The sequence below is a fragment of the Ovis canadensis genome, chromosome 12 (genome assembly GCF_042477335.2).
Source record: "Ovis canadensis isolate MfBH-ARS-UI-01 breed Bighorn chromosome 12, ARS-UI_OviCan_v2, whole genome shotgun sequence".
Taxonomy (NCBI): domain Eukaryota; kingdom Metazoa; phylum Chordata; class Mammalia; order Artiodactyla; family Bovidae; genus Ovis; species Ovis canadensis.
The window spans coordinates 31,025,710-31,038,791 of NC_091256.1; the positions used below are offsets into that span (position 1 = coordinate 31,025,710).

The 13,082-nt window shown below is 42.3% G+C and overlaps 1 protein-coding gene across 24 annotated transcripts in view; it reads right to left on the reverse strand.

The window, feature by feature from the left end:
- The window catches only part of ESRRG (estrogen related receptor gamma), a 696,316-nt gene that overhangs the window by 612,757 nt on the left and 70,477 nt on the right, over positions 1-13,082 (reverse strand). The gene's annotated exons all lie outside the window — the stretch shown is intronic.

The window sequence follows — 13,082 nt, forward strand, 5'->3', positions numbered from 1 at the left end:
GTTATGAAAGCTGGGGCAGCAAGCGTGAGAGACTTTTACAAGCGTGAAAGAAAATAAAGCAAAAAGTGGAACATATCTCCTCTGGTCTCTGCCTAGGTAACATCCCAGCTTTTCAACAGCAAGGCTACATTTCGGTGGCAAAGCACAGGGCACTGTATTCCCTTTCAGGGCTGTGAGAGGGGGTTGAGTCATCTGGTTTCTTTCCATTTCAGATCACATCCCTGGCAGAAAAGTCAACAGATCCACCATAATGCCCATTGCTCTGGATGCAGACCCAAAAATATTCCTTGTAAGGAGGTAAAAAAAAATGAAAGCAACATCTGGCAGAGAAATCTGTTCTCAAGAGCTACAATCTAAAGGAAGAGTGGGGTAGCAGAGGAGGGACATCCTGGTGGCTCAGTGGTAAAGTATCCGCCTGCCAACGCCCAGAGACACAGGTTCAATCCCTGGTCCAGGAAGATCCCACATAGCATGGAACAACTACGCCCCTGCACCACAACTATTGAGCCCATGCTCTGGAGTCCCAGAGCCACAACTCCTGAGCCCACACACTGCAACTGCTGAAGCCAGTGCGCCCTTAAGCCTGTGCTCCACAACCAGAGGCCACCACAATGAGAAGCCCTCACACTGTAAGACAGAGCGGCCCCAGCTCTCCACAACCAGAGAAAAGCAATGGGGAAGACCCGACACAGCCAAAAATAATAAATACAATTTTTGTTGTTGTTGTTAAAGGAAGAGTGTCATGGATTGAAGGGATTGAAGTCCTTCTTTTTGAGATGCTGTTTACAAGCTGCTGCTAGTCTTTGCGGGGTAACAAGAGAGGAGGCTGGTTTGGAGCAGCAAAAACCTGGGAGAGACAAATCCCTCCCTTTGGTCTAGTCTCAAACGTTGCTCGATATTCAAGACTCTGATGGCTTAGAAGTGAGAAGGTTGCCTGGTTTGGGTTGTATTTCTTTCTCTGCTGGGCTTCTGATGGAGAGGTGGGTGAAACTAACAAGGCTACGGAGAGAAGGGAAGAAGGGTGGTGACATCGGAACAAACTCCTGCTGCTCGGTCAACCCTTCACCAGGCAGGTACCTGCGCCACCAGCTCTTAGCTCCCTCAGCTGAGACCTAACAGCGGGATCCGTCTTGGAAGAACATCTGATGTAAGGATTCAGGGTCTGACATATCGTTACCCTGCCTTGCCTCCTCCTCCTCTAATGGGTTCTAGAAAAAGCCTAGGAGAGTGCCGTTTCAGCAGACAGGGAAAAGAGGGTTGCGACGCTTTACATAGTTATTTTTATATTTAATCCAAGAGCGAGAGAGGACTAGGCGACCCAGCTGACTCTCAAAAGCATTTTAGGAAGTTGGCAGTGGAACAGCCATCTCCTGCTCTCTCGGACTGCGTAGCAAGTAACCGGATCTGGGGTATAGATATGTTTGTCGAAGATATCAATAGTGCAGATAATTAAGTTAGCTGCAGCAAACCAGCTCCAGGCTTTGAAGTCTGGGCACAGTTGATGCGCTCACCCTTCCCTCACCTGAGAGGCTAAGCCTACAATCTCCTCACAGATGTTCACAATCTTGTGACCTTTGGTCCCCCCTCATTATCACATCATTGAGGTTACCTAACCCCGTGGGGCCGACCATAAAAAGAACTTTATAAACTGGAGAGTGGTGAATTCCTACCTTCAAAGACAGACTCCGCCTGGATAAGAAGAACCTTCAGCTAGAGGAGCTGAAATTCTCTAGACTTCTCTCTGCTGCTGCGGAAAGGAAGGGAAGGGCATCACAGAGCAGGAAAGGATGTCTACTAACCCAGTGCTCCCCAAACGCTGAATTGTATGGGAATCCCACCAGGTGTTTCTAAAAATACAAGTTACTGGAGCCTACATTTAACACTAGAGATTCCTAGTTAACACTCCGGCTAGAGGCCTGGAATCTGCATTTTAATGAGTACAGCTACTACTGCTAAGTTGCTTCAGTTGTGTCTGACTCTGCACGACCCCATAGACAGCAGCCCACCAGGCTCCTCTGTCCCTGGGATTCTCCAGGCAAGAACACTGGAGTGGGTTGCCATTTCCTTCTCCAATGCATGAAAGTGAAAAGTGAAAGTGAAGTCTCTCAGTCGTGTCCAACTCTTAGCGACCCCATGGACTGGAGCCTACCAGGCTCCTCCATCCACGGGATTTCCCAGGCAAGAGTACTGGAGTGGGGTAATGAGTACAGAGGCGAGTCTAAATGTGTAGTCCTCGGACCACAGTTTTTAGAAACCTAAGGACTGAGTGAGTCCAGTTTCTCAAGACTCCAGAAGTATTATATACATAGCAATACATACATTAATGACCCAATAAGAGCAATATTACCCCAGAAACCACCAAACCCTTTACCCATTACATTTTGTGCTTTGTATATTTCACATTATTTAATCTTCACTATACATATATAGAAATAAATAGATAAAATAATTTGATCCATTTTACAGTCATTCTTTACTAACTGAGCTACGAGGGAAGCCCGTACAGTCATATACATATATATATATACACATACATTATAATTTGATCCATGTTACAGTCATGGAAACTGGGCAATGGTAATTTGATTCCAGGTCACAAGCTAGTGAGTAAATGGTTAAGAATCCACCTTGCAGTGCGGGCACACAGGTTCTATCTATCACTGGTTGGGGAACTAAGATCTCACATGTTGCAGGGGAAATAAACTCATATGCGGCAACTAGAGAGTCTGTGTGCTGCAATTAAGACCCGATGCAGCCAGGTATATATATATGTGCACGTGTGTGTATATATATATGTGCGTGTGTGTGTGTACATATATATACATATATAATACTACATGAACTCAGCCTCTTTGTAGCCAAGTCTCTTCTGTACCCAGTCTCTCTATAGACTCCCCAGACTTGAATATATCCTCACTGTGTTCTATTTGGAGCTTTCAACGAGGAAGGAAATGAGGAGAGAGCAAGAATTTAAAGCAGCCAACCACTGAACTGCCACTTTCCCCCAATTCTAGTACCAGGCCTTTTACAGTAAGAGAAAAGCAGAGGTGTTTCAACTGCTACTAGAAAGATAGATAGCCTAGGATATCTATTAGTGCCCCATACATACTGCTGCTCAAAATACTGATATATTTCCAGTTATTTGTGATGTTTCCCTTTTAGTTTTTTTTATGACAACTGAAATTTAATACAACAGGCCAGTTTGGCAAAGGTGAGCTGTGTAGCTAGGCCCAACTTAATTCCCTGGACTCAGAACCCTCAGAAGGTGGGAAAGCAGCAGATCTAGGTAACTTCCCAATTCTCCCAGAAGCCCCCACTGGGAATATGACTCCTGACGTGGCATTTCCAGAGAAAATTCCATGTTAAATGTGTTCTTGGAGACTCTCCCATGAGACTTGCCCAGAGAGATTCTGCCTTTTTTTATTTTTTTTTGACATGTGAGATTTTAGTGTATCAAACCCACCTTGATGTTGAAATTTTAAAGGCAGAGAGATGAGACAGAGAACAGTCAGAGAGAAGGTTACGGCCCCAAGGGTGAGCGACCGCTTCCTGACAATGGATATTCACTCTCCACCAGTTACACACAACCAGAAGATCAGTTCTGTTGAGGAACGGTTGGTTATTAGAGAGGAAAAGACCAACAGGCATGGAACCAGGTGCAGGCCTGGCAAGCAGCGAGTTATAAAACCTTTTTCTTTTTCCTCCCTCTAGAAGCAAATGTAAACTTGCTTTATGATGCCAATCCTAGTTTCCCAGAGAAGTGCTTTGGCAATAACAGCCCCAGAGAATAAAAGCTTGGGCAACCAGGGGCATTTAGAACAATAAAGCCTTCTTCTTCCCACACATATAGTTGTCAAGGCTGCCATGTCTCTGTTCCACACATTTCCTGCCAGGAGCTCCCCTTATTCCTACAGAGTCAAGCATGGCAGTGTCTGAGTACTGAAGGGCATGGTCGTGGTACCTCCTCGGTGGAGCTGCATTGACGATCAGCCAAATCAGTATATGGGAAGATGCTCTGGACAGTACCTGGTACACAGCAAGCTCTTCATGAGTCGTAGCTATGATATTGTGGGATGGTGGCTGTTACATGTATTGACAGTTCAACAGCCACAATGCACATAATATATCCCAAATATTTTTAAAGTAAATATTTGACTTGTTTTTTTAAAGCAATTATATGACATCCAAAATCACTGTGGACAGTGACTACATCCACAAAATTAAAAGACGTTTGCTCCTTGAAAAAATAACTATGAAAAACCTAGATAGTGTATTAAAAAGCAGAGACATCACTTTGCTGACAAAGATTCTTATAGTCAAAGCTATGGTTTTTCAAGTAGTCACGTATGCATGTGAGATTTGGACTATAAAGAAGGCTGAGCACTGAAGAATTGATGTTTTCGAAATGTGGGACAGCAAGGAGGTCAAACCAGTTAATCCTAAAGGAAATCAACCCTGAATATTCATTGGAAGGACTGGAGCTGGAGCTGAAGTTTTGGCCACCTGATGCAAAGAGCCAACTCATTGGAAAAGACTCTGATGCTGGGAAAGATTGGGCAAGAGAAGGGGGTGACAGAGGATGAGATGGTTAAATGGCATCACTGAGTCAATGGACATGCTGCTGCTGCTGCTGCTAAGTTGCTTCAGTCATGTCCAACTCTGTGCTACCCCATAGACGGCAGCCCACCAGGCTCCCCCATCCCTGGGATTCTCCAGGCAAGAATACTGGAGTGGGTTGCCATTTCCTTCTCCAATGCATGAAAGTGAAAGTGAAGTTGCTCAGTCGTGTCCAACTCTTAGTGACTCCATGGTTTGCAGCCCACCAGGCTCCTCTGTCAATGGGATTTTCTAGGCAAGAGTACTGGAGTGGGCTGTCATTGCCTTCTCAATGGACATGAGTTTGAGCAAACTCCAGGAGATAGTGAAGGACAGGGAAGCCTGGCATGCTGCAGTTCAGGGGTCACAAAGAGTAGGACACAACTTAGTGACTGAACAACAAAATGACTAGTTTGTATTTTTAATATTTATTCTACATCCCATGGGAAAATTCTAATCATGAAATCATCCATTTATAAATAAAATCTGAAAATGTTAAAGCAACCTACTTTCTCCCTTACCTTTTAAATTCTGGCAAAGCAAGGCTTTTTGATCTCAATATTGTTGACATTTGAGGTTGAATAATTCCGTGTTGTATAGAGAGTTTCCCTGTGCATTGAATGGTGTTTAGCAGCATCTGTGGTGTTTACTCATCAGATGCCCAAAGCACCCTCTTCCCAGTTGGCAATAATCAAAAATGTCTTCAAACATTGTCCTTTAGGGTTCAAAACTGCCCTTGGCTGAGAACCACTGGTCTAGAGTCTTTCTGAAACAGACAAGTAAACTACAGACACAGGTTCTCTAAAATATGCCTCAAACGTAAGATGGTGTGTCCCTACTGGGGATTTCACTCATGCTACAAATAGCATTTTACTAGCAGTGAAGCAAAACCCAAAGCCTGGCAGGGATGGTGAGGTGCTTACCCACGAACAAGCTATGGTGAGCAAAACAGTCCAAACTTCTTCACTTATGCAAACTCAACATTTAATTTTCTGCAAGATTACCCACAATAATTACAAAGTTTCTATAACCCAGCCTCAAAAGCTTGAAACTCTGAGATCCATAAGAATTGATCTTTTATCTTTTACCTCTGCAGTGTACTGTGTCTGTGGCACACAGCAGATGAGTGAAAGCAATGTCGTCCTCTAATTTCTAGAAGTAAGAAAGTGAAACTTCACCAAATTAAATTATTAAATAATCCAGTGGAGAGATCTAGAGAGTACACCTCTAGTGTACCAACATTTTTATTTTAAGCATGCATCTTTCAACTAAACAATTTTTTTGTCCATATGATAATAATAGTTTGACATTCTAAAAGTAATGCTGAAATATTAGCTGGCAGCTGCCGGTTAAACATGGTTTGAGGCCAAAAAGCTGACATCTCTGGGACACCAGTGTGTTCACTCTGCCAGTCACATACAGTACTTTTGAAGCATTAGCAATAGCTTGAATGGACTTCCTACCAGGAATCTGTGGTCAAATGCTGACTAATGCCAGATCAACTTGAAGATTTCAGAGCCATTATGAAATATGTAAGTACTCTGACATAGTCTGAGAATGAAGACAAACCAAGAAATTCACACTATTACCAGAACTGGGTTAGGATCTTACTGACCAGGGATTAGAAAAATAGAGCTCAAATGAGAAAGAATACACATTCTTTCCACTTTCTAGTATCCACATGACTTATAAGGTTTCATTCCAAAGGGGGGAAAAATGGCACCCCTATTTTAACTAAGTATCAGGCCAAAGCAGTTTTATCCAAAGGGTATTAATTGCTCTGGTGAAGGAATTTTGCACCGTCCACTCACACACTCGATCTCATTTAGTTGTTCCTTCATGTTTAAGATGCTATTACTCTCTTGGAGTATGCTCCTATGACGGGGTGAAGTGGGCGTGGCATTGAATGACCAGGAACTAAGTGCGTATGTACAAGGTCATTTATCTTTTGCTTAGAGCTGCCTTGATTCCATCTGCTGAGAAGGTGACAATATATCTGCACTCCAGTGCCTGACCTAAGAGAGGAAAGTCTGGGGACTGAGGCAGGGAGAAGTCACCAGCATCCTGTATGAGCCATCCAGGGGGGACTCCCCTTCCCCTGTCCCCCAGCCTTCATCTTTGTTGTTGAGTCGCTAAGTCATGTCTCACACTTTGCGACCCCACAGACTGTAGTCCGCCAGGCTCCTCAGTCCATGAGACTTCCTAGGCAAGAACACTGGAGTGGGTTGCCATTTCCTCCTCCAGGGAACCTTCCTGACCCAGCAATCAAACACGTGTCTCCCAAACTGCAGGTGGATTCTTTACTGCTGAGCCACCTGGGAAACCCCAGACTTCATCTTTATTGGGGACAAAAATCAGAATCTTTGCACCATCCTGTAGCCACAGGTACCGCACCCACCACAAAAACAAACATCATAAGCTATTTCTTCTAATATTCTCAGGGCTGTTTTTTCCCCGTCTTTTTTCCCCTTTCTAATGCCCTTGCCACTAGGTCTTCAGTCCTACCCCACACCAGCCCTCTGTCAAGACTGGAATTGCTAACAGTAGAAGCGATCTAGGTCTAGATGTCAGAAGACTCAGATTTGAGCCTTCCACTCTCTTTTTAACAGTGTCCCTCTGAACAAGCCACTTAATCTTGCCAAGTTAACTTAGCCACCAAAGGGAAATGAGAATTTGTGACTTCATAAACTTTCACTACACAAATATCGTGTGTTATTAGAAGAAATACTTAAAGCTAGAAGGGGTCATTCTGCATTTTATTTCAGTGGACCTGGTAAGAAAACAATTATTTATCGACAAACACAGTTATTCTCAAGCAGCTTTCCTCAAAGCTGGCCAGATGGTTCCATGACTTTCTAAGGGAAAAGGTGAAAAGCCATCACATTTACCCTCTTTTAATCTTCCTTTTCTACCTTCATCATTTAAACACAGAAAAAGGGTTATTGGACAGTTACCAGATTTTCCCTTGAGAAGGAAGAAGTGTTTCCAGTGGCCTAACTTTAGGGATTCTGTTTAAACTGATTGAGAAGGTGGTCTGACCTGGGCATTAACCTTGGAAATTACGAAGCTTTCCACATTTGCCTCTTTCCACTGTACCTGGACTGCCTCTTGTTTCTCACACAACAGTTTGGGACCTCCCTCTTTTCCTGGCCCCCTGTACTTAACAAAACCCCACATCTTCAAAACAAGCATGCAGAGCAGAAAGTACTTCTTAGAAGGGAACTCCATCTGCCTTACAAACAGAGTGCCAGTCGGACATATCGTGGGAGCAGCAGGCAACTGTCTGGGGAAGAGACCGTAGCATCTGGTGGACCCCGGGAGGCTAAAGCACAAGAAGGCACGGGATTCTCTCCAGTGCCCAGCCTGGATTCTGGGGGAAATGAGAACGTTGTGAACTACAGCCCAGACGTCATTCCTTAAAGATCAGGAGATGGCCTTCCAAACTCGAAGGCAAGAGGAAAACCTGCAGGGAAGGGTCAACCTCTCTTCCCATTTCGAAGAAAGAACCTCATTATGTACACAGGTGTGATTCTTCCATCCATGTGTCTCCAAGTTCTTAGAAGCTGATTAAGTGATAACCGTACCAATTAGAAGAGATCATCACAGGAAAGAGAAAAGTTTTTCTGGAGGGTCAAAAACCAGAGGACTTTCATGTCTGCTATCAACTCCTATGATCTTAGGGAAATAATTTAACTTCTGCATAACTCCTTTTCTTCATCTCTACAATTAGGAAGAAAGTATCACTGACAACCCACAAGATTTTTTTTTTTTTTTTTGGAAAATCAACACAGTAAAGAAGTAAAAACCTAATTTTAAATAAAAAGCATTAAATATTTAATAATATTTTTAAACATCTTGTCTTCTGCATATGAATTAATCTAACTTATGCCTATAGCTGCAAAAGCACAAAGGGACTTTGGAAAGTCTTTGTGTTCACATCTGTAAAAGCTAAAAGATGATTCTAACATTATTTGTCTGCGTGTCAGTATACCTATGTTTCTTTATCTTCATGTGTCTATATCTTTGTATGAATCTTTCTGTCTCAAAAGGCAGAATAATGTAGCAGGAGAGTGCCCTGGATATAAAGAGAGAGTAAATCCCAAGTCCATTATTTCTGGTTGTGTTGCTTCGGACAAAATGACATCTAAAATGAGGATGATGATTCTGGATCATCTACCTCCACGATTGCTTGAGTGTTAAATGATAGCCATGTTCTCTGCCACCTCTCTCTGTCTCCTCTTCCTCTTCTTCTTCCTCATTATTCATTACCCTTTTCCACCACTGCCTCTTATCTCCTCCTGTCCTTAAGATCAAGTTAAAGTATATTTCTAGATTTTTCTGATTATCGAGTGAATAAAATAAATTGCTTTTTACCGTGATCATCTTCCCTGTCTCTGGTTTGAGTCTCCTGAATGTCCTCTGTGTGTTTGTGTATTAGTCACCCAGTCATGTCCAATTCTTTGTAACCCCATGGACTGTAGCCTGCTGGGCTCCTCTGTCCATGGAATTCTGCAGGCAAGAATACTGCAGTGGGTTTCCAGTCCCTTTTCCAGGGGATCTCCCCAACCCAGGGATCGAACCCAGGTCTCCTGAACTGTGGGCAGATTCTTTACCATCTGAGCCACCTGGGAAGCCCCTGAATGTCCTAGGAGAAATATATTTCATGATTCTTGGGTCTCTTTCATTCCAGAAAATATACATTTTCCACCAACTCTGCGAACTGTCTTCCACTTAGTGAGCAGTGTAGGGGAGATATGTATAGAAGATTATAAATTGGAGGCTTTTGTCTGTCACTCACTAGCTAGGCAAGTTCTATTACCTCTTGTAGGCTCCATTTTCTCATTTATAAGATGCAAGTAACACTATCTATTTCAAAAGAATAATGGGAGAATTAAATCAATTATGATACCATTTAAAACACATGGCATAATGCCTTTTTAAATGGTAAGTACACAATAAAGAGCAGCTTTTATTATGTTAAAACTAAAACAGTTTTATTATTAATGATACATGGTATTAATAATGGTGATTTTTCAGAGGGAATCTTGAAGGTAAGACGCTGCCCCTTCAAATAGCTTAGAGACAAAAACTTCTAAGAATTGCTAATACTTACTGTGTACTAGACATTTTTCTTACTATTAATACTTTCCAGGTATTAACTCAGTTGTTTCCTAGGTCATCATAGTTCATGAGTGCTTGATTCAAGGCTCAAACTCATGAGTTCAGGACTAGGATGTAACGTACCTTTCAAAATGCTAGGAAAGTTAGCATCTTCTAGACCAACCAAATTGCTAGTAATTTGTTACCAGTAACAAAGCACTGAGGGCTTTTCTGGTGGTGGTGCAATACTAAAGTATTCGCCAGCAATGCAGGAGACATGGATTCAAGCCCTGGGTCAGGAAGATCCCCTGGAGAAGGAAATGGTAACCCACCCCAGCGTTCTTGTCTGAAGACAAGAGAAGAACAATGATAACTACCCCAGTGTCCAGTGGGTAGTCTCATGGACAGAGGAATCTGGTGGGCTGTAGTCCATGGGCTTGCAAAGAGTCAGACATGACTTAGCAACTGAACAACAACAAAGTACTGAAGCCTGCTTATGATTTTCTTTCTAAACTTTTACATTTATATTGGAGTATAGCCAATTAACAATAGTGTGATAGTTTCAGGTGGATAGCAAAGGGCCTCAGCCATATATATAAATGTATCCATTGATTTTCTTTTTAATTTAAATGAGTGTAAATATAACGGCATAGCTCTTGCTCACCAACATTGTGATTTCCTCTCTACGGCAGGAAAGGAAGCAGTGTATCCAAACTAAAGCTTTAGGACTTGCTTAGGCCCTGGGTTCATCTGTGGTATGAGGACCCCAGGTGCATCAGCATTCGCATCTTTTCATCACTACCACTGCCACGATCATCATCACCACCGTGTTACTATTTATTGATCACTCTATGCCAAGCATGGGCTTTTCCTTGATGGCTCAGTGTTAAAGAATCCGCTTGCCAGTGCAGGAGATATGAGTTTGATCTCTGGGTTGGGAAGATCCCCTGGAGAAAGAAATGGCAACCCACTCCAGTATCCTTTCCTGAAACATCCCATGGACAGAGGAGCCTGACAGGTTAGAGTCCATGGGATCACAAAGAGTCAGACACAACTCAGCAACTAAACAACAAAAACACCAACAAGCATTCTTCATATATATTTTTCTGCATGTGTTAAAGCAGAAAAAAAATGTTGAAAATCATTGAGCTACACAATTCCAGATGCCTTCTGAAGACTTTCCTCATAATTCTACCCTACGGGACTCCACCACCAACCTTGAAAAGAAAAGAGGAATTACAGCAATCTTTACTGATATCTCTCTTGTGTCAAGCATAAGATTAGGGACTTTCCATACATAATCTTTTTTAATCCTCACAACAAACCTAAAATATAAGCATTATATTTATTGCTTAGTTATTGTCACTGATTTTTTATTATTTTAATCTCAGATGTACAATGAAGAAAATCACAGCTCAGAATGACTTGGTATCTTTCTCAAGGCTCACTGAGCTTCTAAATTACAGCTTGAGGATTACAACTAGATGTATATGTCTCTTTTGAGTAATATCTTTAAAATAGCCTTACCATTTACTAAACTGGCTTGTTTTCTTCCAATGTAATATAAACCCTCTCTTTTTTGGTCTGTTCACTGGAAGGCAGAAGCCCTTAAAAGAGTGCCAGCCTGGGAATCAGAAATCTCAGGTTGTAGCCCTGGCTGTACAACCCACGGGTTGTGTGACTCTGGAACAGTCATTTATCCATTTAAAATGAACCGTCTCCAGCTGGAATTCTACACACTACAATTGCCTGAAAGTAGATACCAGACACCCGTCATCACTCACATGATATCAATTCTAACTGCAGGCTTTCTCTCTGCCCTTGGAAGAGAAGATTATAAAGAGGGGCCTGCTGCACAAGAGCATTTGTTGACCAGACCACCAGACAAGGGTGGTTAAGGAGGAGGTTGGCTGGGAAGTGTGAGAAAGTCATCCACCTTACAGCTGTCCTGGCCTGAACACTACCATGGATAAACAAGAGTCCCTCTCTAGAGAATCCTGCTGGCATCTCGTCTTCATTCCTTTCCGGAAAAAAAAAAAAATTCATATCCCTGTGAAGAATGTATTGCCTTCGATACGCAACTGCCAAAAACCCAACTGTAGGCAAAATCCATCTGACAAAAATCCCTTAACTGCTTTGATTCAGTTCTTAAAGGAGATTAGTGGTTGGAAGGTCACAGAGAAGCCAGCCTACAGCACACTGGAGCCTGGGGTTTCAAAGCTCTCACTACTAAGGGGATCTCCGCACCTCATGCCCCTTCCCTCCAGGCCGTTTAATCAATGAATCAACAAATAGTTACCCAACGAGGCTTCCCTGGAGTCTGCAGGTCACTTCAGATGTGCCTCTCCAGTTCAATAGCAGGAGAAAGAAAAACAGATTTTTCTGACTCTTCTTCAAGTTTCCATTTATAAAACCAGGACTAACATGAAAAGACTGTGGGTCTCTTCTTCCTCTTTTTCTCTTCCCTTGAACCCTTCTGATTCACAAAGAAAAAGAAAATGCCATGGAGTTGAGAGAATAATAAGAGATAAAAGGAAGGAAGGGCGGAAGGAGGGACAGCAGGAGGTAAGGAAGGAAGGAAAGAAGAGGGGAGACAGACAGGAAGCAGAGAATCAGAAGCTTAGATTTCAGGAAGGTCAAAGGACACAGCAAACATGTAGACAATCTTCTCAAGATAAACCACAATGGAAAAGAATATGTAAAAAAAAATATATACGTATAACTGAATCTTTTGTTTTACAGCAGAAACCAACACAACACAATAAATACACATACTTCAATAAAATTTTTTTTTTAAAGAAATATCTCTTTGGTAGCATGTAACTTTCATGTTTAATACCCTGTGAATTACTACTGCTTTTCAGTAGATGTGATTATCTTTGAGAACTAGTTACCACTAGTTTTAAGCTTTTAGGATTGATGTAATGATGAAGGTCTTATAATTCTAGGTGTTTTTCTGCGCTCAGCTCTGGCAACAGGATCACAGAGAAAATTCTCACATTGCCTCAAATACCCACAGTATCAGAAATCAACACACACCAAACAAACATAAATAATTTTCTAAATAATTTGCATGGAAATGAAAAACTACATGGCAAAAAGATATTACTTTGGGCCGACAGAAAATGTTATGCTAAAAAAACTACACTAGGTTACAAACTAAATCACCATCTCCCAAGTGATGATCAGTTACTGATGTACAACCGTCACTAGAGCAGGACCGGCCCATGATGTGACTATTGATCTCGGACCCAACACTTAGAGCAGGATTCTACTTCACCAAATGTTTCCTCAAAAAAATAATAATGAAACTAGGAACAGCTTCGGAGAAGGCAATGGCACCCCACTCTAGTACTCTTGCCTGGAAAATCCCATGGATGGAGGAG